This window comes from Vitis riparia, chromosome 16 (genome assembly GCF_004353265.1).
Source record: "Vitis riparia cultivar Riparia Gloire de Montpellier isolate 1030 chromosome 16, EGFV_Vit.rip_1.0, whole genome shotgun sequence".
NCBI classification, from domain to species: Eukaryota; Viridiplantae; Streptophyta; class Magnoliopsida; order Vitales; family Vitaceae; genus Vitis; species Vitis riparia.
Window position 1 is genome coordinate 10,124,685 of NC_048446.1, and position 4,891 is coordinate 10,129,575.

A 4,891-nucleotide genomic window follows, 5' to 3' on the forward strand; every position below is an offset into this window, starting at 1 on the left:
AGATTTTTTCTCAAGATATTTTGTGTAAATTTCTATTTTCTCCTTGTAATCAGTTAAAGATATTATTGGGATATTTCTTAGAAAATATATTCTCTATATATATCTTTGAACCAAAGTAAATCAATCCATGATAGAATAGATGTAATCCGACGAGAGGAGGATCAAAGTAAGAAATATATTTTACAAAGCACTTGCTCTGTTTTTCCTTCATAATTTTGTTTTCTTGTTATTTTTATTTCTAGCAAATCAAACTCTGAGGATGTTTCCTCAAAGGATGAGTGGCTAGGCTCTTTGTCTCTTGGAGTGAAGAAAGCCGGGTAAGTTTCCACATGCAAAAATTGGAAGTTTTGTTGTTTAAGTTTTTAATGAAGAGAAAGTTTGACCCGTTAATGGTTTTTATCTTTTTAGTTAACTTAAAACGCCTTTAAGTTACCTGGGCCAACACTTGGTAAGGCAAGTGATCTCCATCCATTGAGATGCACTAGTTTACCTCTTGCGAGACTTTGGGAGGTGACTTGAAGGTAGGATTTTCTAGAATAGCCAACACTTGGTAAGCTTTTGGACTCTAAGGAGACATCCATTAGTTATCTCTTGCGAGCTTTTGACGGGTAATCCAAGGTTAAAGATCACCTTGAATGGTAAATGCTAGGTGAGAGGTATGAGCCATTGCAAGATGCATCAGTGACAAGGATTTAGTGTTTGAACCCATTAAAGGGAAGCATCTGTACCACACCGGTTCGGGAAATAACTATATGTTAAATCCCCAATGCGAGGAAAAGAAACAAGTGACCGGAACTCCCTTTTTGTATTAGGAATCTGAGCCTAGTGATCTGAAACTCCAAGAAACGCTTTTCTTAGTAAGTAATTTCCATTACTTTATTTTTGGTTTCACTTAAAAATCAACCTTTTCAAACATCTTTATGTTTTCTTTTAGAGGTAACCTTGAAATGAAAAAGCACCAATTCAGCTTTGGATTATTATCAATCATGGAGTGAAAACCCATCCTAGTGAACGATCCTAGAGCCACTATGCTATGCTAGTTGAGGCTATCCTAGTACATGGTGTAATAGGTTATAAATTTTGTTGATTACTCCCGTCTAAGGACCAAAATCAAGGCACCAGCTGGACATGAATCAAATGACACCATTGTCAGGGACCGTTGAGAGGACATGAATCAGCTGATACACCAATTGGGAATGAATCAAATGGCACCGTTGTAGTATAGTGGTGAGTATTCTCGCTTGTCACGCGGGTGACTCGGGTTCGATCCCCAGCAACGGTGCCATTTGATTCATTCCCAATTGGTGTATCAATTGATTCATGTCCTCTCAATGGTCCCCGACAACGACACCATTTGATTCGTGTCCAGCTGGTGCCTTGATTTTGGTCCTTAGATGGGAGTAATCAAAAAAATTTATAATTTATTACACCATGTACTAGAATAGCCTCAGCTAGCATAGCATAGTGGCTCTAAGATCGTTCACTAGGATGGGTTTTCACTCCACAATTGATATTAATCCAAAGCTGAATTGATGCTTTTTCATTTCAAGGTTAGCTCTAAAAGAAAACATAAAGATGTTTGAAAAGGTTGGTTTTTAAGTGAAACCAAAAATAAAGTAATGGAAATTACTTACTAAGAAAAGTGATTACTACCCAAAAAGTGCTATTTTGCGCCTTTAATTCATTATGTTTTAAGCACTTTTGTGTAGTAGTTCTTCATTTTTATTCCAATTGGCATGTTAAGGACCTAGCAATGACTTCTAATCATATTTGTGGCTAGTTTTAGTGTTTTGACAGCTTTTTGGATCATTAAGACAAGCCAAGTAAAGGAGAGAAGCAAAGAGGAAAAACAGAGGAAAACAGAGTGAAGAAAATAGAGGACAACATTTGCAGTCTTCCTTCACACTTTTGGAGCACTTCCCGAAGTCCATTTTCTACATGCTATATACCATTTCAAAGCTCAGGAAGTCAAGAATACAACGCTTCAAACCGTGTACGATTTAGAGCTGAAATGAGGAAGATATGGCCTTCGGAAGACAACTACATCAAAAAAGTGTGAATTTCGCACCAGCCCATGCGACTTTGGTGCGAAATCTCCTCTGTTTTGCCGACTCCACATGAGATCTTTTATTTTGTATTTTTTGATGTAAATTCCTTCCTTATCCCTGTATTTAGCCAATCACAGGCTTTGCTTTGTAAAGACTATAAGAGGGGTGGAAATCATCTCTCGAAACAACTTATGTATGTTTTACACTTAGTGAAATTTTCCTCTCGGGAAAAAATACAGAGTTCTCTTTGATTTCCTTTTCTCTCTTCTATTTTCTTTTTCTTGGAAGCCAAACAACCTCTGAGGATGTTTTCCCAGAGGATGAGAGGCTAAACCTTTAGTTTCTTGGAGTGAAGGAAGCTAGGTGAAAAGTCCAGATGCAAAAGTGGAAAACTCTCGTGCATTAAATACAGGTAGTTGGAGTTCATAAATGACTTTTAAATCTAAAGTTTTGCTTCAAATCCCTTAGAATCACTTTGAATGGCCAATACATGATAAACTTTAGGTCTCTGTGGATACTTATTGCTAGATCCACATCAGACCATTAGTTATCATGTACGAGCCATTGGAAAGTGGCTCAAGGTGAAGACCCCTAGTGTCTAAAGCCATTTATGGAACTTGACTACCATTTCTATTGACTTTTTATGGATTAAATCTTCATTGTTAAACCTATACCGGTTCGGGAAACAACCATCCTTTATGTTGTTGTCCCTAATACGAGAAGAAAAATCCGGAATTTCCCACTTTGCATTCTGAACTTGATCCTAGCAACCTTTAGCTCCGGGAGACTTTCTTTCTTCCATTTTTACCTAGTTCTATGTTAGTTTAGTTTCAAGCACCACTTTCAAAACAAATTTTATTTTCTTTTAAACTTTAAGTTTTTGACAAAGGAAATCATCAGATTCAATTTCTAATCTTGAGTCTATCACTGGTAGAATGAAAACCCATCCCAGAGTTCGACCCTAGAGCTGCTATACTATAGTAGCTTTGCTACGCTAGTATGAGGTCATAGGATTTATAAATATTTTTTATTAAAATACCCAACTGGGCACGAATCAAAATGGCGTCGTTGCTGGGGATGGTGCGATGATACAGTGATACAACTTTTTAAAGGCTACTTGTGATTTCCATAACAAGTTTGGTGAATTCCTTTTTCACTAACTTCATTTCCTTTCTTTTAATTGTAGAATTCCTTTTGTTAAGTTTACTTTCATTTTCTTTCTAACCTTAACTTTCTTCTAGCTTTCTTTTGTTTTTGTTGTCTTTATTTTGTTTTCAGGTAAGTTGTAACTTGTGCATGCCCTATTGGATTTGGGACCAAGAGGGAAGACTAGTAAGGATAGAGAATCCTCAAGACACAGAGTTGGATATCTATGTAAACATCATGGACCCTCCACAAGAGGATCAAAATTCTCAACACGGTCAAGGGGGTAATCCAAATGCATATCTATCCATGAGGGATAGAGTTCACCCACCAAGGATGAGTGCACCCTCATGCATCGTACCTCCTCTTGAGCAACTGATTATAAGGCCCCATATTGTGCCCCTCCTACCGAATTTCCATGGAATGGAGAGTGAGAACCCATATACCCACATCAAGGAGTTTGAGGAGGTGTGCAATACTTTTAGAGAGGGAGGAGCTTCAATAGACTTGATGAGACTCAAGCTATTCCCTTTTACTTTGAAGGACAAGGCAAAAATATGGCTTAACTCTTTAAGGCCAAGGAGCATAAGGAATTGGGTTGAACTTCAGGCCGAATTTTTGAAGAAAATTTTCCCCACCCATAGGACCAATGGGTTGAAGAGACAAATCTCAAACTTTTCTGCAAAAGAAAATGAGAAGTTCTATGAATGTTGGGAAAGGTATATGGAGGCCATCAATGCTTGTCCTCATCATGGCTTTGATACATGGCTCTTGGTGAGTTATTTTTATGATGGGATGTCTTCCTCCATGAAGAAAATTCTTGAAACCATGTGTGGAGGAGATTTTATGAGTAAGAATTCGGAAGAAGCCATGGACTTTTTAAGTTATGTATCTGAGGTATCAAGAAGATGGGATGAGCCCAACTCAAGAGAAAAAGGAAAGTTTCCCTCTCAACCAACCCAAATTCCAAAGGGTGGAATGTACATGTTAAGTGAAGACATGGACATGAAAGCTAAGGTGGCAACAATGGCAAGGAGGTTGGAAGAACTTGAGTTGAAAAAAATGCATGAAGTCCAAGCCATTTCCGAGACACAAGCCCATGTCATGCCATGTACCATTTGCCAATCATGTGATCATGTGGTAGATGAGTGCCCAACCATCCCAGCTGTGAGGGAGATGTTAGGTGATCAAGCCAATGTTGTGGGGCAATTTAGGCCCAACAACAATGCACCTTATGGAAACACCTATAATTCAAGCTGGAGAAACCATCCAAAATTTTCTTGGAAACCAAGGCCACCTCCATACCAACCACAAGCCCAAACCCAAGCACCTCAACAAACCTCTTCAGTGGAGCAAGCCATTGTGAACCTAAGTAAAGTCATGGGTGACTTTGTGGGTGAACAAAAGGCAATCAACTCCCAATTGCACCAAAAGATTGAAAATGTTGAGAGTTCTCAAATTAAGAGAATGGATGGGATGCAAAATGATCTATCTCAGAAGATAGATAATATTCAATACTCCATCTCTAGGCTTACCAATCTCAACACAGTTAATGAGAAAGGAAAGTTTCCCTCTCAACCAAGCCAAAATCCAAAGGGTGTTCATGAAGTTGAAATCCAAGATGGGGAGTCTTCAAAGTTGAGGGAGGTCAAAGCTGTGATCACCTTGAGGAGTGGGAAGGAGGTTGATCAACCCTTGCC

The 4,891-nt window shown here is 38.5% G+C and overlaps 2 non-coding genes across 2 annotated transcripts; one reads left to right on the top strand and one right to left on the bottom strand.

Annotated features, from left to right (window-relative positions):
* The first annotated feature begins 1,210 nt into the window (after positions 1-1,210).
* TRNAD-GUC lies at positions 1,211-1,282 on the top strand. Its single transcript has one exon. It is a non-coding gene; the product is annotated as a tRNA-Asp (tRNA).
* Positions 1,283-3,842: 2,560 nt separating this feature from the next.
* LOC117934327 lies at positions 3,843-3,949 on the bottom strand. The gene has a single exon (XR_004654466.1). It is a non-coding gene; the product is annotated as a small nucleolar RNA R71 (small nucleolar RNA).
* Between the last annotated feature and the right edge of the window lie 942 nt (positions 3,950-4,891).